The following is a 22544-nucleotide window of genomic DNA, read 5'->3' on the forward strand; positions in this document are numbered from 1 at the left end:
GTTTCTTTACCTATATATACATCAACATATGAACTTCCCCTCTAGAAAAAGCTCCACAAAGCAAGGCACCTATGGGCCCTGTTTACCTCTGCACCCCCATGACTAGTATTGCAGGTGTGTGGTAAATATTTGCTGAATAAGTGAATGAACCCTGAAGTGATTTCCAACTTGTGGATGCTATTCCAGTTTCTCTCAAAAAAGTAGATTTGGCAACATTGGGCCTATATTCTCATGGGGCCACTGCTTGCATGGGGTTCAGGAGCAGCTCCCCCATTTATGAGGTAGTTAATGCAGTTTAGTTCAACTAGGGATCAGTAGCCTAATGCAATGCCTGGCACATACTAGGTATCATAACAAGTGAGCTTGTTGGGTGTTGACCATGTTTCTCTGTTCATTAGCACTTTTTCTAAACAAAAACAAAAAAATGGAAAAGACCCTAACAAATCTAGCCACCTCTACAAAGGCTGAGTAAAAATCTAGGAGAAAACAACCTCCTTCACCGAAGGACTCTTTCAAACACGTTTCTTCTGGCCCCAGCTGTGGACGCTATCTTGGATCACCCAAGGATCAAAAGTGGACGGAAGTGGAAAGGAAGAAGGAGGTGCCGGTGCCCCTTCATAGGTAATGTTTGTGGGATTACGCCTCTCAGAATTTACCCCAGCGGGGAGGATCTCAGCAGGACATGTTCAGAATCTAAGGCCAAAATTCTATTCAATTGGGGCAAAGTCACAATACATATGCCACCACTGACTTACCCAACACAGCATTGGACAGATTCTTTCAGGAGTGTCCAACCCGTGAGTTCTTGGGCTGCAGTTTGGGGGAGTCACTGCCCACCCCACCCAACTATCCTCACAGCCCAAGTTGAGTGGGGTCTCTGCACCAGCCTCTTCTCTCCCTGAGGACGTGAGAGCTTTGCTGCTGAGCCTCAGTCTGCTCACCTTTGCCCCCAGGCTGAAACATTTCTTGCGGGCAGGGGCCGGTCCAGCTAGGTTGGACCGAACCCCCATTTCCGGACACCCTGGGATTGGCCCTTTTTTCTGCCCAGGCAGTGTGCTCTGCTTTCTTACTGTGCTCTCATTCTGAGTCTACGTTTTCTCTTTAGTAGTAAACCCCAAATGCTTCCTTCCTCTTCCCTCCTACTAGACCTTCGTTCTTTCTGTCTATTCTACCTCCACCTGCCACTCGTGCCTGCAGGAACAGTCCACTCATTGCTAGAAGGAGACAGACTCTTTCCACACTGTGTACATCAGTAGGGCCTCAATGTCTCCCCCAGACCTGACTCAACAGCCAGATCCATGATTACTATAGAGTTCCTTGTGGTGCCTTTTTTCCATCAAATTCATTTGCAAGGGAAGAGAGGCTGAAATAAGCTTGAAAACTCCTCAGTGGACTTGAGTTATCCATACTGGTCCTCTTCCCCAAATCATGAGGTATCAGGGGTGGTCCATGCTCAATCATCAGCCAGCCTATGGTCCAGTGAGAGCCCCTAGTTTCCATAGACTCCTCCCTCATAATTGACTTTCTTCCCCACTGACCTCTGCCACACCTGATCTCATTCCAACAAAAGCCAGTAAAACTGGATTTCAGCCCAGTGGTTTTACCATCTCCACACATCTGGGGTTTCTTTGGGGCTGGCTAGTGAATTCATTGGTCGTTGGCTGGAAAAGTTTTGTTTTCATTCACAACTTTTCAGGAGACTCTACGGAGAGTTAAACTTGATTCAAGAGCCTTCTCCAGGGTTCTCTTCTGATCACTTCCTCTGGACAGGAAAAGAGGAAATACAGTGTAGTGTCTGAGAAAACAAAGCCCAGTGGCTGACTGACCAAGGCGTAAGGGACTCGGCATTCAGGGATGACCAGAATTCCCAGAATTCCCTCTGACCTCCCCAAAGCAGCAGAGAGCCTACGCCCAGTAAGGGTGAGTAACAGCTCATTCTGACTTTCCAAGGCTACTGCGGAATTGTGCACAGATATATCCGGGAGCGGATCAAACTGGGAGCACATCCTGTCCGACACTCCCCTTCCCTCGGATGACTCCAACCTCTCAAAGCAGGCTGATGACACTCTCGCTTTCCTGAGCACGTGCTTCCCTCTGTGGTCTTGGCTCTTCAGAAATTAAAAGGCCCTTTAATGCTATTAGCTCTGTCCTCCTCTCTGCAGACATACAGATACACAGCACATATTTCAGAAACACATATGCACACATGCATGCCCACACACACAGAGCAAAGATTTACTGCTCTGGAAACGTTGCCTCTTTTACAGATTTACTCTTTGAAAAGTGAGAGATTCCCCTCCTGGGATGGGCCTGGAAGGGGTTGGGAGGGAGAGAGAGAAAGGCCTGTATATTCAGGCAGCCCACCCAGGCTCCAGGCATCTGGCTGAGGTGGGGGGGGGGGGGGGGTCAGTGAGGGAAAGAGGGAGGAGCAAACATAAATCACAAAGATTCGTGGATTGGAACTGCCACTTGTCCTTCGAGAGAGGCGAGGCTCTAGAGCCATCGCAAAGATTCAGATGCTTCAGGGCTTTCTAACATCTGGTCCATCTGGATGAGTGCCGAGGTAGGAAAGCTCTCATTTCCAGAAGCAGAAGCAGCAGAGCAGTGAATTTCAAGGTGGGGACAACGGCTTGGTTAGCGAGCTGGGGAGTTTGCACAACTCCACATGGCCATCTCTGAGAGTCTAGGAGGCATATCAGAATCTCTGGAGTTGGCCTGCATAGCTTTGCATTTCATTAACTCATCACTGCAGAGACTTCCTGATATGGATTTTAACTCCTCCACCCAGTGGCCCCACCGATACGTGAAGGACGGGGGTCGGCCCTGCACTGGGCGATGTCAGGAGGAGCCCAAAGACCTGTGTAGATACCTGGGAAAGAGGACCACAGCTTAGAATCCCCTGCAGAGCTCTAAGACCGCCTGCTACTTATAACCGCGGCCTCTGGACTTGTCAGAAAAACAGATGTCATCAGGGCTACCATCTCTGAGAGGCTAGTGTGGGGACAGAGGGCAGCACAGTTCTGCTACCCTCTCCCCGGTGGACCCCCTCCCACCCCAAGGAAGAAGGCCATGTTCAGTGCTGGGCTGCCTTGTGGAAGAGGGAAGGTGATGGGTTGGAAGTCACGCAGAGGACAGCAGGGAGCACCCTGCAGGTACAGGACGGCTGTCATGGGAGCCAAAGGCAAAAGAGTTCATTCATGAGGAAAGCAGAAGGTTGCGAGGACCAGCATGACGACCTTGAGAGCTCTGAGGGCCATGCCAGGAAAAGAAGGGGCTGCTCCGGGTAAGGGACAAGCGAGAGGAAAGAAAGGGAGGGCACTGCAATGAGCACTGCACAAATAGCCCCCTTCAGTCCTTTCCACACCCCTGTGGGGTGAGTGCTATCATACCCATTTTCCAGGCAGCCAAACTGAGGCTTAAAAAGCTGAATAACTTAGGCGCGCCTGGGTGGCTCAGTCAGTTAAGCATCCGACTCCGGCTCAGGTCATGATCCCGCAGTTCATGGGTTCGAGCCCCTCATCAGGCTCTGTGCCGACAGCTCAGAGCCTGGAGCCTGCTTCGGATTCCGTGTCTCCCTCTCTCTCTGCCCCTCCCCCACTCATATTCGGTCTCTCTCTCTCTCTCTCTCTCTCTCTCTCTCAAAAATAAATAAACATTAAAACAAAATAAACAAATAAATAAATAAGCTGAAGAACTTATCCAAGGTGGCCAGTTTCCAAAGAACGAGAATTAGATTCCAGGCTACATCTATGTGATTCCCAGCCCTGCTCTTTCCATTACTCCATAAAGGAAAGCTTGCCCTGGGAGGAAAGATCACAGGAAGACGACAATGAGTCACTAGAGGAAAGACCTGTGGCAGGCGCTCCCAGTGCCCGGGGCCCAACTACACACGTCAGCTGGCTGACTGACAACAGAGGTACAGCAGGCTGGACCCCTTGCCTGCGGGCAGCATGAGCATCCCAGGGGACCGGACTTCGGCTAGCGGGGACCCCATTGTCACATAGCACCTCCCTGTCCTGCCCACTTTCCTGGGCACGCTCCCCCGCTGGCAGCAGGATCCCCATCTCAGTCCCGCTTCCAGGCAAGCTCTGAGGTGCCTAGCGCCACTGGCCTTGTAGATTCCACAATGCAAGCTGTCCAAAGGGTGTGGGTGTGCAATGAAGAATGAAAAGGATGGGAGACGGTGAAGGGGAAGAACGAGAAAGGAGAATCTGGGGCCCTGCGAGGTCCTGCCCTGCAGAGGTGCGATCTCAAAATGCCCCCCTGCCAGTAGGCTGACAGAATGAGCCACCACCGAGGTCTCGCTCTCATGGCGTGGGGTGACAGATGGTTACAGCGCAACTTTATTTTCAGGTAGAGTTTCTGTTTAGCATTCAGAGGAAGTTCCAACCCCAGGGTCAAAAAAAGAGGAAGATAAAGGGAAGAAACACAAGTAAGTAGCACTATTCCCCGTGAATATAAATATGAGAAACAGTCTGTCCTTCCCTTTCTTCTCTCACACGTGGGCCAACAGAATTTGCTACTGAGCCGAACTCTACGGTCTGAATGTGGAATGAAGGATAGGTGAGCGTGCCTCCCCAACCCCCTTCCGGGAAGGACTTCCTGCCTCAGCCTTCAGCCGTTAGCCTGCTGCAGAGGGCTGCCTCCCCCGGAGTCACACTCTTGTCCTTGTGGTCCACATCCGGTGACTGAGCCATGCCAGAGGATAAAGGTCTGGCCATCTCAGCCCCGCTTGGGACAGCCCTTGTGTTCCCCACCCACTGGGGTTCACGCCTACATGGAATCCCCTCTCCTCCAGTGTGGGCTGGAGCTATCAACTTGCCCCTAACAAAGAGAATATGGCAACAAGAGAATATGGCAAGAATAAGGCTGCCACTTTTGTGACAAACTTATAAAAGACCGTGACTCCCCTCTCGCTAGCTTGCTCGCCCGTTCTCTCTCTCCATCTCTTGCTCGAACGCTCTTTCCCTTCGGTCTGCTAGCTCCCATTGTGAGATGCTCTGTGGAGAGACACACGTGGCAAGGAACAGAGCGGGGCTTCTACCGATAGCTTGTGATGAACTCAGGCTGTTACCTCACAGCCCACGAGGAGCTGAATCCTGCCAACAACCTCATGAGTGGGCTTAGCAGCAGACTGTGTCCAGTCAAGCCTGCAGATGAGACCACAGCCCCACCTGACACCTTGTTTGCAGCCGTGACAGAGTCCCCAAGGCAGTGGACCCAGCTAAGCCATGCCCAGATTCCTAGCCCACAGAGGCTGTGAGATAGTTCTTGGGGTTAATGGTACTAGGTAATAAATAATTAATACAACCCTGAGGAGGTATTCAAGCTCCAGAGCTTCCCAAACATTGGGCTGAGGCTGTTGTTGGACCTTCGTTATAGTCAGACCTCTCATTCTGACCGTCTTCTCTAACCCCTCCCCTCCTCTCCATGGCCATTGATGCCAAGAGTGCTCCTTAAAAAGCAGCCTGTAAGCCAAACTCCATCTCTGACTCTGCTTCCTGGAGACCCCAGCATGTGACAGGGCTCCTCCAATAAACATCTTATGAAATAACTGCACCCTCCAAATGCAATTCTGATTTAGTAATATTTAGGAATATCCCTAAAGACAATATAATTCAATTCAACACGCATTTATCAAGTACAAAAGTGAACATGGCCGACAGATGTGGTCACTGCCTTAGGGGCGAATCACCTGCTAGGGAAGACTGTTGTTAAACAAGTAATTAATGGACTAGAAGCACAAACTTGCAGATTCCTGAGGGAGGGGGATCAAGAGTCAGCGTCTCCTCTTTCCTAACTCTCCTTTTACTTCCGCTTCCTACACAAGGGAGCTGGAGCGGGCACCAATCTATCTACTTCGCCCCAGAGGTTCTTCTCATCTGTGCACACCTAGGAAGCTCACATTCTCCCAGGACGAGGCTGGGATGTCTACCACTGACTGACCCAGAGAGAACCAGCGTGACCTTTGCTGTGCATCTGCGGGAACCCTCCAGAATGCTAAGACTACCCTAGGGGTGAGAAACCTCCAAAGCAAACAGTATCCAATGGATCTTCTGGGCCCCGGGGGCCTGTCAGCCAAAGGTGAACATGTCCCTTCTCCCAAAGGGACACAGGAGAGAAAAGAATGTTGGATAATGTTTCAACTGCAACACCAAAACCTGATCCCCTACCACGATCCTAATCAAAATCGTTACTGTTTGAGGAACTGGGTTTTATTCACTATCTTCTTCATAGCATTTAACATCACATGAATTATAATACACATTTTTTTTCCATTTTTTATCATATGTATCCCCTTCGAGTGAAAGTTTCTGCAGGGCAAGGATTTTGTTCATCCGTTGCAATGCTTCCAGTGGCTAGAACAATCCTAGCTCACAGTACAAGTTCAGCGGGCATTAGCTGAATGAGTAAGTGAGTGAACAAATGACTGAATGAGTGAACGAATGAGTGAATTAACTTAGTGCCAATTTTCACATCCTCAGATATTGCTCACTTTAACAGTATAGAAGCTCTCGAGGTGTGGGGAAGGTAGTACTTTTATGACCTCCATTTTACAGATGAGGAAACTGATAAACAGAAAAGTAAAGAAGCTTCCCCAAAGTCACATAGCCAGCAATCCACGAATTTTAGCTCAAACCTCTCTGACTCCAAAGTCTTAGCCCTTTCTCCTTTTTCTACCCTACGGAAATCGCTATTTACAGACACACAGAGTATAATTTATTTATTTCAACAGATACTTTTTGAGTATCCATGATGTGTCAGAACCGTAGGCTCTTCAAGAACAGGAGTCTGCCTTTACTCACCGCTGATCCCCACCGCTGGAATCATGTCTGGCATAAAGTCAGTGCTCAGTAAATATTTGTTGGATGAAGGAAAAACCCAACTGTGCTAGGTGCTTGGACTTATAAAACAGCCACAGTCATTTTCCCCATGATGCTTGGAATATAGTGGGGCCACAGTCCCATGGAAAGGCTTCGGAAAGGATGAGGATAAGAAACATCTTTGAGCATAAGCTTTGTAGAAGGTGGTCTTCTAAGCACTTTTCATGGATTAATTTATTTAATCCTTTCACAACTCTTTGAGGTCGGGGCTACTATTATCCTTATAGCATAGCCCAGAGAGGTTAAGCAACTTGCTGAAGATCACAAAGTGATGGGCAGAGCCAAGATTTGAATTCAATCAGTATGACTCCAGAGCTTGTGCTGCCACCACTGGACACTATACTGCCTCTGTATGATAAATAAAGACAAGACCACACATGAGTGCCTGCATGCTGAAAATCCCTACTGGCATGGAAAGCTTTAACTGGGAGAGGAGCAGAATGAAACTTGTTTGAGTCAGCTGGGGCCACCATAACAAAATACCGACTGGGGTTTTACACCACAGAGATGTACTTCCTCACAGTGCTAGAAACTGGAAGTCCAAGATCAAGGTCTCAGTGTGTTTGATTTCTCCTGAGGCCTCTACTCCTTGGCTTACCGATGGCTGCCTTCCGACTAAGTCTTCTCACAGTCTTTTCTCGTGGCCCTTGCACATGGCACGCACATCCATGGTGCACCCTTCCTCTTCTTATAAGGACTCCAATCAGATTGAACTAGGGCCCCACCACATGACCTCATTAATCTGAGTTACCTCTCCAAACACAGTCACATTGGGAGTTAGGGCTTCAATATAGGACTTTGGCAGGTTGGTGGGCAGAGGATGGATAATTTGGTGCATGACGACCCTGTTTGAAATACACCACCATCAAAAAAAAAAAAAGAAAGAAAAATAAATACAACACCATCAAAGACACTCTAAACACATGCTTCATCTGTCCCCAGGGAGAGCTGCCATAAACCCTTGTGAGCCACCGGTCAGGAGCAAGGCCATGTCTCTGTCCTTATTTGACCTGTCTTCTCCCCTTCTCCTGAGACTTTCCTACCTGAGGGGCTGGCTACCTGGACCATGTGCCTTCTTGACCCCATCTACAGCCTCACACATAGAGGTCGTGTCTGCCCAGAGCCATGAGTTTGTAAAGAAGAATTACTAATATTCTGTCGGGGCCAGGCAAGGGGTGTCTTAGCTCCCAGGAGCACAGGTGGTCACTCAGGGCAGAAGTCCCTGAGACCCCACCTCCTCCCTTCAGCAGGAGCTTCCCATGTGCCAAAAGGGAAGGACACACATTCATAAGTAGAGATTTGGTCTCGTGTTGATGCTAAACTGATTCTTAAGGGGCTTGAGAGACAATTGACAGGAGGGAGAGCTTCTAAGGCTGATTTGCAGAGAAGTCGGGGCGGGGGGGTTGTGAACTACTTTGCCCTCTCCGGGTTCAGGTATGGAGGAGCAATTCCAGGAAATGGGCATTGAGAGGTTGTCCACTCTGTCCTCCTGCCTTCCAGTGGGATGGCTCCTAAATAATTCCAAAGTGATACAAGCTGCTAGGGTTTGAAAAACGTCCAGAAAAGGAGAGGGAAGAACACACTAACTGGATTTGGGTTTCACGATCAACGCCTCAACTGGTGACCACATCAGTCCCACCCACCTCCCACATGAGCACACCCACCTCCTAAGCTGTCTTCAGGAAGACAGCAGCCACCACAAGGGCAACCACGCAATTGCCTGTGACCTGGAGGACGGGGGAGACCAGGCGGGGAGATGCAAATAACCTTGCTGTGCTTCATGAAATTCAACTTAAACAGAAGGATGCTCACTCACACTCCCCATCCCCCTGTGAAACAACTTTGACTAATTCTGACTGTAGAAGAACAAAGGGAGAATGCGGATGAAAACTAACACCCCCGAAGAGCCAGCCAGGAGCCAGCCCTGCATACGGAGCACTGCGCTGTGTGCCCTGCATGTGATATCACAGCACTGGTGCTTCACTCCGTGTGCTAGGGCAACCATGCTTCTCACGGTGTCTCTGCCTCCATAATCTCCAAAATCAAACACAGCCTAAAAATGAGGTGTTGAAAGGAGAGAGATCTTTAGTGAGTGTGGAGAATGGATGCCAAAGCACAGTCTCTTCTTTAACTGCATTGAAGAGAAGCACGTAATTACAATGATGCATAACTGAAGGTTAATTTGGGGGAAGCACCTTCAATGGGCTGTGTCAGTTTCAGAGGGTCTATGACAGTGGAAGTTTGAGGAGAAATGGGGCTCTGGCTAAAACAATTCCTTCAAATAACAGTAGTGGTTAAGGGGCACCTGGGTGGCTCAGTCGGTTAAGCATCCGACTTCAGCTCAGGTCGTGATCTCGTGCTTCATGAGTGAGCCCCACGTCGGGCTTGGTGCTGACAGCTCAGAGCCTGGAGCCTGCTTTGGATTCTGAGTCTCCCTCTCTCTCTGCCCCTCCGCCCCCAGCTCTGTCTCTCAAAAACAAATAAACATTTTTTTTTTAATTTTTAAAGGAAAAGAAAACAACAGTACTGGTTAAAAAAAAAAAAAAAGGAATAAGGCTGTTCCCTCTTCCAAAGTATGGCTTGTGGGTTGCTTTGTCATTGGCCAACTGTGTGAAAGCTCGAGCTCCATGTCCGTCCAATGAAATGAGCATCATCTTCCTTATTTTTTTTTCCTGAGGGGTAGAATTCACACACCGTCAGCCTATTTCTGAAGGTAACTCAGACATTCCCCGAGTCATCTGACTCCCGATCCAGGTCTTTAGTCTCAGTTCCACATGGTCATTCAGAAAAGTAGGGCAAGGTGTTTGTAAGTCTTTCCCCACCTCACAGAGAACGAACCCACATGGCCAGCCAGAAGATGGCACCCACTGGGAGCCTCTTGCACATTCCCCTGTACTCCTTCCCATTGTACCTCCACCGTGTGTGGAAAACTTGATTTCAACACAGGCACACATGGACACATACAACTCACACAGTACACACACAATAATAGTCAGAGACATGGAAAATGGAGCTAGAAAGATAGTTCACTGGGAGGCTCCCAGCCCTGGCCAACACCATGTCCTGGGGTTTTCTGATCTCTCTCCTCAAAAATCACAGCCCTAGCAAGTGGAACCACAGTTACACACACACAGACATACACACACAAATACACACCCCCTCCCTGGGCTTTCAACATCAGTCCACCTTCCAAAGCCCCCTCCTGAAGTGAGAACTGGCTCCCTCGATGGCCCAGCTCAACTAGGCTCCACATATAGAACACACGTGGATGAAGATCTAGGAAGTAAGTGCCACTCACTCCCACCTCATCAACCACTTAGATCCAACCCTTAGAGCCACTTAGGTTCTTAGTGGGAAAGAGACAGCAATGTGCCACAGGGGCTCAGAACAGAACTTAGGGTCAGACAGAGTTGGATTTACACCTCAGTTCTCCCACTCTCAGAGAGCTCCACGACACCGTCACCTCCAAGAGCAACATTCACAGAGACAACAATGTGAATGATGCTCCCAGAGTGGTCACATGCCGTTGCCCTAGCCACTAGCCGAGAACTAGGAGTATTACTTGACCAAGTGCTTAACTGTCCTGATCCTCAGTTTCCTTTATTTATAAAGTGACTATTTTGATGTCTATGTCTCCAACTTGTTCTAAGGATTCAATTAGGTGATATATGTAATACGCTTAGCACAGCGCCTGAGACATTGAAAGCAGTCATTTATTTTCTTTAAAGTCCCCTTTAAAGGAGATCGTGCCCACACAAGGACTCAGAAGTACTTGTTTTCAGGGCTTCATGCAAGGAAGTCTATGGTGAGCCAAAGGTCTCCCATCCCTACCCATGAGCCTTTCTTGATTTGCCAGCCAATCCCAAATCCAAGTATTTTCACCGCCTAAGTTCTTCACGGAAAGGAGTAAGGTTGAGGAGAACAAAGCCACTATGGGACAGGTGAAGCTTTGGTTAGAATGATAAGGAGCAAAGAGCCCATTCTTCCACACCATGACACACCTGACCTGTCCCCTCAATCCCTAGGGTCACGCCACCTCATACTTAGAATAGGGGTCCCCAAGAGACTCTCACCCCTAATCTCCAGGCAAGGGATTTGGATATAGAACTAACAAAAAGTTAGAGGGGCACCTGGGTGGCTCAGTCAGTTAAGCATCCAACTTTTGCTTTCAGCTCAGGTCATGATCTCATGGTTTGTGAGTCTGAGTCCTGAGTCAGGCTCTGCAGTGAGAGTGCAGAGTCTGCTTAGGATATTCCCTTTCCTTCCTTCCTTCCTTCCTTCCTTCCTTCCTTCCTTCCTTCCTTCCTTCCTTTCTTCCTTTCTTTCTTTCTTTCTTTCTTTCTTTCTCTCTTTCTCTCTTTCTCTCTCTCTCTCTCTCTCTTTCTCTCTCTCTCTCTCTCTTTCTCTCTCTCTCTCTCTTTCTCTCTCTCTCTCTCTCGATCTCTCTCTCTCTCCCCCTCCCCTGCTCACTCACATGTTCTCTGTCTTAAAATAAATAAGTAAATTTTTTAAAAAGAATTAACAAAGAGTTAGGTCCAAAGGAAAGTATTCTGTTATGTTTTTACCACGTCATACACATGATACAGTTTGTTATGCCCTTTGTACATTGGCCCTTCTCATCTAGGATTCTAGAAGAGAGTTATGCTCTGATGCTGAAGGCAGACACTTTCAAACATGCATGCATCCCCATCAGTGACTTGACTTCTCTCCTGCACATGTTACTATCAACGGATCCTTACAAGAATGGAGAAAATCATCACTCAAATCATTTTCTGTGTTCCTTGGTAGGATGAAGAACCCAGGAGGTAGATAAGGCAGACATCAGTATTTCCAACTTACGGATGAGTTAGATGAGTTTATTTTTTTTTTTTTTAATTTTTTTTTTTCAACGCTTTTTATTTATTTTTGGGACAGAGAGAGACAGAGCATGAACGGGGGAGGGGCAGAGAGAGAGGGAGACACAGAATCGGAAACAGGCTCCAGGCTCCGAGCCATCAGCCCAGAGCCTGACGCGGGGCTCGAACTCACGGACCGCGAGATCGTGACCTGGCTGAAGTCGGACGCTTAACCGACTGCGCCACCCAGGCGCCCCAAGTTAGATGAGTTTAGAGAGCTGGAAAACGCACGGTGACAAGATAGGTGAGTGGCAAAGACAGAACTCAGTCTACAAACTCCAAAACAAAAGCTCCCTTGTCACAACAAGTGGACCTAAGAAGTGTCTAAATCCAGCACCTGTAATCCTCACCACACAAGTAGGATCTCAGAGACTTTCAAGGAGGAAGGAACTTCAAGTTCATCTACTGCAATTTTCTCATTTTACAGATGAGAAAACTCATTTTAACAGGTACCATTATCACGTCCACCTCTCTCTAATGAGGTTGTTTCCACATTCACAGTCCATATTAACGTAACTGCTCATTGGACACAGTGGATTCTGCTGAGCACAAAGGACGCAGTGGTAACAGATGAATTCACGAGTCCTGCATTTTTAGTGACTTACCTCTGTCCAGTGCCCCGACTGGCCACAAACTAGCAGCGTGACCTGAGGAAAGTTCTTCAAGTTTCTTCATCTGTATAATGAGATTGGATTAGAGAATTTAACTCCCGTTAAGGTCTGTCCCAACTCTAAAATGCCTTATCTGTGAAAGTGCTTTCAGGGGTCATCTACTCCAGCCACCACGCTCCTTAGAGGTAGTATCTGTATAAACTCTTCTTCCTAAGACCAGTTTTAGTCCCAATTCATCCTTCTGAGGGTCTGCCCTTCCGCAGTTGGCTTTGGTGAAGGCACTCATTTAAATTCCAATGAAATTCCCAGCAAAGTTGACCACCAACAGACAGACCAGCCTTTTAGACATTAGAGAAACAAGAGTTTCCACTTCTCCAGACCCAGCCCTGCAGGCTCCAAGCATTGTGCCAAAGGGAGTAATGTCTACCCTCACATCAGCACAGCCCTCTTCCTTAGACACCTGAGATTTACTGCTCTAACCTGAGGCGGTCCCCTGCTTCTGAGCCTCTCCATCCCCTGGAAAAGAAGTGCGGGTATAAGCCATTCCCAGTATCTCAGTTTTACAGGGCCAAAGTCTTTCTGATGGTTACAATTCCTCTACAAAAGAAAGAATACTGAATGTCCAAAGGGGGCACCCAAGACAAGATGAGGAAGTCACGGTTTGCGGTCAAATACATACAAGATGATCTAAGGAGATAACAGCAGCAAGTAGTAGGTGGGACAAGACAAAATATAATATATTAGAAATGCAGAGCTACACTGACAGCTGAGTTTTTTCTTATTTTATTTGAGGAAGTATAAAAAATACAAAAAAGTTAAAAAAAAAAAAAGAAAAACCTACGTTAACACCTACAGCTTCTTTACTACACTAAAAAAGAGCATTTTGTTATATGTGAGTCCCTAAATGGTAAAGAGAAATAAAACATAGTAAAAGATGAAATACTATTTATAGGTTACCCTCTGGACCTTCCCTTGCCCCAAGACCCCCCTGTACATTCAGACAGATACACACACACATACACACACACACACACACGCACACACACCCCTATGCATATACACATAAGCATGCTTAGTCACAAGGCCATCCTCATGAAGGGTCTAATCTTTCAATCTATTTCACAACTCAGTTTTTGTACATGTTACATTTAGACCGAGTTACTCAAGGGAGCTTGAAACGCAAAGACAATCGGTAATAACTAATCACAATCTCCTGAGTTTTTAATTACTTGTGTTGCCTCATAGGGATTTTTGCACTTAGGATGCCTTTCGCTTATTCTAAAGTGTAGCGGTTTCCATTATACCACTATGTTTGCATTTTCAAGTATATATATATTTTACACACATATGATATAATATGCATCTTTATTCCATTAATGATAAGACACTTTTAATCAGAGTTCCACTCACAAACGCCTGCACCATTTCTCTTAGCAGCTCTTTGGATCCCTGCGTCTACACTCAAGTCCAAATGGGCACAGCTCCAGAGTGCCTACTAAAAAACACTTAGTGCTGGTCTAGCAGAAAAAAGTTATAGTATGAAAGGTTTACAGGGCATCTGGTTTTAATCAGAGAACTCATGTACATAGTCCTGTTTGTCTTCTGACATTTCCTTAAAATAAGAAAAAGTAGTCAGTCCCATTTTATTGAAGGGACCACTAAAACATTAGAGGTTCAATGTGATTATTTTCATAAGTAGAGGAGGGTCAGAGAGGCACCAGGTCCAAAAGTTTAAGGAGTACAGTCTGCTCCTGAACTGCATCGCCAGACAGGCTTGCTACAAAGGTAAACGATCACACAGATTAGTGGAACACTGTCCCTTAAAGTCTCTCCAGGAACGACCTCGGGATCTCTGAGAACTGGCTCCACCTCAGGCTTTACAGCTGAATCATAAAGGACAGAGAAAGTACCCAGTGCTGGGAGGCGTGGTGGGAAGTCAACTTGCAGACATGGGGCACTTGACTTCACAGGTCATTAAGAGGGCAGACCCAGAAAGCTGGGGAATGAGAAGCTGGTTTTAGGCAAAAATCTGAGAGGCAGGACTTTGAATTTCAAAGAAGGTTCCATAAAGCATCAGAGAGCCACCCTACTGTCACATCAGTGACCTGTGGGAACAGGGAGGGCAGGGGGTGCTCCAAAGGCCTAACTCACACCCAACCAATGCGATGCCACCATTATCAGAGCTTCCAGAAAAGAGTTCTGTTTGAGAACCTTTAAATTAAATCATGTGCCAAACCCATCAATAGTGGGTGCCTGCAGCACGGTGTTGAAATAGTGAGAGCCACTCTCAGGCTCTGCAAGAAAGAATTACTGTGATCAAGGGGCACCTGGGTGGCTCAATCGGTTGAGCTGAGGGTAGGACTTGGGCTCAGGTCATGATCTTGTGGTTCGTGAGTTTGAGCCCCACATCAGGCTCACTGCTGTCAGCGCAGAGCCCACTTTAGATCCTCTGTTCCTCTCTCTCTGCCCCTCCCTCGCTTGTGCTCTCCCCAAAATAAGTATTTAAAAAAAAAAGGAATTCGTGTGATCAGTTAGCAATGTCTGCCATTGGCACTGAAAGAAAAACCACTTGTGGACAAATCCTGTATTGAAAGTAACCATCAACAGGGCACCTGGGTGGCTCAGTTGGTTGAGTGCCCCACTTTGGCTCAGGTCATGATCCCATGGTTCACGAGTTCAAGCCCTGCGTCGGGCTCTGTGCTGACAGCTTGGAGCCTGGATCCTGCTTTGGATTCTGTGCCTCCCTCTCTCCCTCTGTCTCTTCCCAGCTCATGCTCTGTCTCTCAAAAACTTTTTTAAATAAACAAAAGCACATTTTTAAAAAATAACTATTAAAATAAAAATGTTACATTCTTGAGATGCCAGAGAGTTTCCTTAGGATACTCCCCTTGAGACTTTCATTTGTATGCTCTCTAAAAGTTTCTTGAAAATTTATATATCCCTTAATGCTTTTTAGTTGACATTTCAGACTTTTCATCATAAGCATAAAGAGTCACAAATGATGTGATTTATGGTTGTCATAAATATCAATATTTTAAAATACATTCTCACATTCCCCTTGCTAAGTATAGGCGATGGAATTTAACATAATTTGATAGCCATGATTATCCGTTTTTTTAAATACACGAGCAATTTTTTATGTCAAAAAATTTACATCACTTCTTTTTCTCCTTAATTTTAGTTTCTCTCCACTTTTCCACAAGACTTTATCCTAATGTAACATTATATTTGCTTAAAAGTCTTTTACTGATCACCCTATCATAATTCTATGCACTAAAATATATTATTCAAATTATTTCTAAATTTTTGGTAGCTATAAGGCTTTAAGTGTACATGAAATTTCTCCAGATTTATGGTTACAATTATTAATAAACAATTGATCAATTTAACATAAATATATAAACATTTTTGCTAAATAACTATTCAACATAAATATAATGTTTTAGAAAAACTTATTTCTTAATGAGAATGGGAGGACTGGGTTTGTTTTTTTTTTTCAGTGAGTTCTATGACAGTTTAGGATCTGTGAGGAAACTCATGAAAGACTGACAGGAGCAAAAGAGATTTTGGATGTTCTTTCAGTGAAAAGCTGGGTGTTGTCTAGAAGGACCACACACCCTCGCCCCCAGGAAAGTTATCTGATTCCGTAGGGGTGTATGCCTTTGGTTGTCTTTGACAGTTTATTTTACAATTCTGCAAATTGAAAGTAATAAAGATGATTCTTGTCCATAGAAATGTAAACTGATTTTGTCCAATAGAGACACATATTTCTGCTCTTCAGAAAACATAATTCCAAACATTAGCTTTCATTGCCCTAGAAGATAATTACCAGTTTGGTATCTATTAACAAATCCATTTCAGCATTTATGACTGTCTGTGTGTGTGTGTGTGTGTGTGTGTGTGTGTGTGTGTGTGTGTACATAGGATTTTTCCTTTTTGAAAATGATGCTGTAATAATCAGTTATATTTTTACTTTATGTTTTTATAGACAAAAGCACTAGGAAACTGTTCACACATGTATGATGATGGGAAAGGAAGGAGTTCTATTACAGCACTGTCCCTCTATCCTTTGCTGTTCTAAGTTATATGTCAAAACTCATACATTGATCTATAATCAAAATTTATTTTAATGAAACTTAGAGCTGAAAACTCTTCCTTTAGTTTTGGAAACAAAGAACTGGAAGACACCTAACCTGTACAAGTTTTCACAACCCAGCCATTAGAGTCATTTGCTTTTTCAGAACCAGTATTTGGAAATCTTTGGAGCCCTAATGGTCTTTATACCTGGGGACAATGCACCATGGGAAGACTCAGAACAGATAAGCGCTATTCATTTCTCTTGTAAAGTGGGAGCAGAGTTATTGTAAATAGGGAGGTAAGCCAGAAGCAGTATGGGCTGATTTTAAGAGAGAAAAATTTTAGGAGAGAATATGTTTATGGGTTGAGGATGTGAAATTGGTACCCTTAAAAGTTGTCTGAGAAGGCTTTGTGAACCTCCATGAACACAGGTCCAAAGCGAAGACTACTCACTCCATTAAGGCAAAGTCACCCCATGCAGAAGCATCGAAATCAAGAGAACCAGCTGGAGAGTCCTTAAGGCTTTAGCTGTGCTTCCCAAATCCCAGGCTTTGACTCCGTTATGATCCACTTGTGCCGTCCACCTTGCTGGACACCAAGTTTCTCCCGGCAACTGCTGTACAAGCCTTGACTGCTTTGCCTCTGGGATATGAACCGACTCCATCTTTGATTCACTCATCCCTTCAACTCACTCTGATCCTTGTTGTTTGTATTTCTAAACAAATTATGCCAGGAAGTGTGTACAAAATGCTTTTTAAGCTTTGCCCTCCACCAAAGCTCAGGAGTAAAAATTTGTGGGAATGGAGTAGAGCCCAGAACACTCCACAGAGAGCTCAAACTTCTTACGTCTCATGCTTTAGTTTAAAATTTCACCTGAACCTTGTGTTCTATTTTACAACTCAACAGCATTCGTCTTAGTTTTCCAAGATACTTGAGATCATTTGCCACTGAATAAAATTGATGCTGGAAGAAGATATGTCAGGACCATCTTGTGACTGCCTTGCATTTCAGCAGAAAGTTGTGTTTAAGAAGTATATCATCAAGCTGTTTAGAAACCATGACATAACACTTAATCTGGTCAGCCTCAGCAGAAAAGCCCTGAGGGGACAAGGCACAAGTTAGGTAAGTTTTGAAGCCGGGAAGAAGATGGGTAAGAAAGTTGGGAACACACAATCCTCCCATTCGGTGGACATTGTAATAGAGTCCTACACAGTTGTGGGAGAAAACATCCTGGAGTGATGGGTGCTCAGGGAAAGAAGGCACTAGAAAGGCACAGAAAGAGGGAAAAGAGGGATGCAATTGAGACATACGAAGGATTACATTAGATTATTCAGAACTTTGCCAGTAGACCACAGGTTGGAGTAAATAGCACGCAATCCAGGGAGGGGGCAGAGTTAAGGCTTTTATTCAGACTTCTAAGCATCGAGACCCAAAAGCTAGCCTCCTTTCAAATGACAGCTTCACTTAAAGAGCACCTGAGTCAGCCGCGCTCAGGCAAGAATATCCCCTTAGAAGGTGGTAAGGGGAACACGGAATCTTCCTCACCAAAAAGGACAATGTCAACCTCTCCTTTTTATCCCAGGCACAGCTAAAACCATATGTTCACTGTTTTCATGGTTTCAGAGGGAGAAATAAAAAACGGCCTATTATTTTCATACCTCATTTGCATAACGGGCAAGAGATAACACATAGCCCAGAGGACAATGGCCATCCTCTTCAGCCCTTAAAGATGACATCATCTGCTATATCTTTGAAGCCCCAGCAAGGTGGGGGGGGGGGGGGGGCGGGGGAAAGGAGGGGACAGACACTTTCCCTTGGGTTCATGTTCAGCAGGCAGCACGACCTTAGCTTGCTTTGTTGAAAATAACTTTGTTGTCTCCCATCGGCCTCTCAATCATGAGGTATCTAAATAAGAATTTACTATAACGAGATGGGCTGATCACCTTTCAAAAGTTCACCAATGATTGATTCAAGGGCTGTGTCGGGACAATCGGCGGAGCTACATAGACACAGAAAGCTCTGCTGCTGCCCGCAAGGAGTCCACTTTCTAACGCACACCAGATAGTCAACAGCCAAGTTCATTAAATACGTATTTAGCGCAGGGGCACCTGGGAGGCTCAGCCCATTAAGCGACTGACTTGGCTCAGGAGTTCGAGCCCCGCGTGGAGCTCTGTGCTGACAGCTCAGAGCCTGGAGCCTGCTTCAGATTCTGTGTCTCCCTCTCTCTCTGCCCCTCCCCCACTCGTGCTCTGCCTCTCTCTCTCAAAAATAAACAGTGAATATATAGTGCATAGACTATCAATCCATCAATACTTATTCATTGTTCATCTACTTCATGCTAGAGAGTATGGAAGACCCAAAGAAACAAAGGATTTGGACTCTGCCTTGAAAATATTCACAAACTGGTTGTGTAAATGGGACTGTTACGACTTCATGAAATTAACATTTGTTAAGTAGGGTCCGGGGTACCAGATGGTGAGCAGTGTTTCAACCACAGACTGCAAGAGGAATTAAATAGAGAAATTTATTACTCACAAGTCCTAGAGAAAGTACACAGCATGCCTTGAGGTGCCACCCAGGGAAGTCAAGACAGGGTGCAGGCAGAAAGAGGGGCAGGACCCAGAGCACATACCTTTAATAGGCTCCATGGGTAAAGTGTTTTGGGGTTCCCAGGCTAAGGCCTGATTGATCAATTCAAACCCAAAAAGAGCAGGGTTTTGGTAAGTTGCATGAGGGTCTTACCTACAGGGCACGCAAGGGGAAGGCCCTGGGAGGCAGGAGAGATTGTTGATTGCAAGGGCTGTTGGGGAGTCACATCAGAAACTTACATTTGCTTGTGATGCTGTGGTTGCTGTATACGGCTTGCCTCGTATGAGGGGGCTAGTGTCAGTTTCAGGTCTCTGTAGTCCAGATTAAGGTCAGGTGGCGTTTGGCTTGACAAGGTAATCAAAAAGAGGTTGAATTCGTTCCTGAGTAAGGAAAGGACATAGAGAAGCAAAGTTTTGGAAAGATTGTCTCAAAATACATGCTTTAATTGACTTAGATATGGGTTTTATATATCTCGAAACCTATTCTGAGGAAAACATTGGAGTGGGGAGGCCCTGAACTCAATTTGCAATGTTTGCCACACTGCGGCATGTATGGTGGTTAGCATTCATTCGGTATTGCATTCAGCAATCATGAAGCACCTACCGTGTTCTAGGCACCGTGGGTGGCACTATAAGTACAACTATAATTAATGAAAGACCGTTCTTTTCCTTGAGTCTACAAGCTTCTCCTCTTGGCTCTGCCCGATTGGATTAGTGGCCACAGTTCTTTATTTCTTAGAGGAAAAGGATGTATCCACATCTTTGCCTCGATCTCAGAGGAGCAGGGTTTATTTCCCAGCCCCACTGACTTTGTCCCTGGCCCTGTGACCTCCTGGGCCAATGGCATATTAGTAAGCACGACACAGGCAGCAGCTTGAATTGTGATTGTGTGGTTGGATAAGCCCTCTTGAGTTTCTGCCATCGCCAGCAGAAGAGCTTCCCCCAGAGAGCCCGTGCCCCATCAGCCTGGGCCCCAGAATGATATAAAGCATGTATAAATCAGAGCTGCCCAGGCAGTCCACAAACCGGAAGCCTGGAGGAGAGCCACATCAGCTGATCAGTGCAATGATGCAATATGCAATGAATGCCTATTGTTACATGCCAGTAAGATTTTTGTGTTTGTTACACAGGAATAGCTGACTGATATACTTGCCTGCAAAGCCCTCCCTAATCAAGCCCCAGGCTACATTTCTAACCTACCTCCCATTTCTCCTCTATACCTGTCTTAGAGTTTACGCAATGTACACTACTCCCTACGCCCTCCACCAACCCTGATTTCCCAACTTCGTGCCCTTATTTGATTCAAATCTCACTACCAATAACACTCTCTCTTTCTCTGTCCATCAATACCCTGCCCATCCTTTTAACTACCATCTCGGGTGCCATCTTCCTCTTTAAATTTTTTCCTAATCCCAACGGTATTCACCTGGACCACCTAGATTTGCTCCTCACTATCTCAGCACCCCCAGCCTTACTTGCTTGCCTTACCTCCAAGCCAGAGTGACCCTAGTGACAGCTCATGTTGTTTCTACCATCATAAAGCCCAAGCCACCAGTGCTGCCACCACAGGCTAAGAGGCACCCACAGGTATGAACTGACCATGGAAGGCTGGATGACAACCCAAAATTGTGAGGGAGTTGGTGTCCATGGAGATTTTGACTAATAACAGAGAGATGAGAGGCAAAAGCCAGCAAATAAATTGTTCCCTCTTCTTTCTCTAGGACATGCAGAGAACTGTTCCTTGCATTCTCTCTGGAGATGGTCCACATGACCGAACAACCACCTGGCTTCCCACAAAGCTGTAATCAGCGTGGCCATGCATCATCTTGCATTTGTTTTCCCTTCTCGACTCACTTCTTTTGCCTCCTTGTTGTCTTCTTAGGATTGTACCCCCAGTAAAGTGCTCCTATGTAAGATTTTGTTTGGGGGCTCTTTTTTCATGGGAATTCAGATGAAATAACAAATGGCCTTCTTCCCGTGACCCCCAAATGGGACTTTTAACATCTCTTATTTATGGTACTTGTTTCATTCTGCTTTGTGTTAAAGCTATTTTTGCTGAACCCATCCACACCAACTGCTATGTACTTTATATGAAGTAGGCACTCAAGAAATACTTTAATTAAGTGGAACTGAATTTTTCTCACTGGATTCAACTCAATAAATAAAACATTCCAGGGGCGCCTGGGTGGCGCAGTCGGTTAAGCGTCCGACTTCAGCCAGGTCACGATCTCGCGGTCCGTGAGTTCGAGCCCCGCGTCAGGCTCTGGGCTGATGGCTCGGAGCCTGGAGCCTGTTTCCGGTTCTGTGTCTCCCTCTCTCTCTGCCCCTCCCCCGTTCATGCTATGTCTCTCTCTGTCCCAAAAATAAATAAAAAACGTTGAAAAAAAAAAAAAAATTTAAAACATTCCAATGATCAAAATACAGTTGTCCCATTGTACCTCCAAAACTCTACTCCAAGTCCTACTTTTCCTGTAAATATTGACACAAAACAGCTTTGTGCTCCATTGTCCTCACTACAAATAGAAATATGAATATTTGCATCAAATCCATGAGAATGCAGAAAGGTAGAGAAAATAGGTGACTAATAATAATTAGATAATATTTCTTTTTTTAAATGTTTTTAATGTTTATTTATTTTTGAGAGACAGAGAGAGAGCGTGAGCATCCGTGGGGGAGGGGCAGAGAGAGATAGAAGGAGACATGGAATCCCAAGCAGATTGTAGGCTCCTAGCTGGGGAGCCTGATGCAGGGCTCAAACTCATGAAGAGCAAGACCATGACCTGAGCAGAAGTCGGAGGCTTAACTGACTGAGCCATCCAAGTGTCCCATATAATTAGATAATATTTCTAAATCCTTAATAGTAGAGTTACCACTCCCCTGCCGCCATCATGACAACTTACTCCTGCCACCTATCTGGAAAGAAGACTTCTAGGACTTTTCAAATTCATCATGTTCCCATAAGTCACAGTGGCATTAACTAAATCTGCTTAGACTCATAATCTATTACTACAATGATAACACAGGAGAAAATAATATAAAACACAATGCATTATTGATGCACTCTGTAATGAATGCCCATTCAGTAATTGCATTCTTTCCTATTAAAAATATGGGAAGGTATATGTTGTACGAATTAAAATGTTTGTTAAAAACTATAAAAATAAATGTGAGGATTTTCTGATTCAAATGCATTGTGGGGATGCATGTAATGCAGTGTCGGGAATATTACCCAAGGATACTTACAAGCATCATTACCCTAATATAAGTAGCAATTCACTAGCTGTTTTTATCTACTTTACATAACCCCCTTCCCATGCCTCCATCAAACCCGGCTTGTGGCCCACCCTCAGCAGAGGATCCCTTCCTAACAGCCAGAGGCTGAGAACATGACAAAGTGAGTAATGACAAGATCAGGGTCTCAAAGGATAAACACAGGGAAGGTTTCTGAAGTGATGCCCATCCGGGGTATAGCTCAGTGGTAGAGCATTT

At 45.7% G+C, this 22544-nt stretch overlaps 1 long non-coding RNA gene across 2 annotated transcripts in view; it reads right to left on the reverse strand.

Moving 5' to 3' along the window:
• LOC131495597 (uncharacterized) overlaps nucleotides 1-22544 on the reverse strand; it is a 270012-nt gene that overhangs the window by 198936 nt on the left and 48532 nt on the right. For both annotated transcript variants that reach the window (XR_009254009.1, XR_009254010.1), the window contains exon 2: nucleotides 19296-19436. This is a non-coding gene — a long non-coding RNA (uncharacterized LOC131495597). The remainder of the gene's footprint in view (nucleotides 1-19295; nucleotides 19437-22544) is intronic.

Source organism: Neofelis nebulosa, chromosome 15, assembly GCF_028018385.1.
Source record: "Neofelis nebulosa isolate mNeoNeb1 chromosome 15, mNeoNeb1.pri, whole genome shotgun sequence".
Classification (NCBI taxonomy): domain Eukaryota; kingdom Metazoa; phylum Chordata; class Mammalia; order Carnivora; family Felidae; genus Neofelis; species Neofelis nebulosa.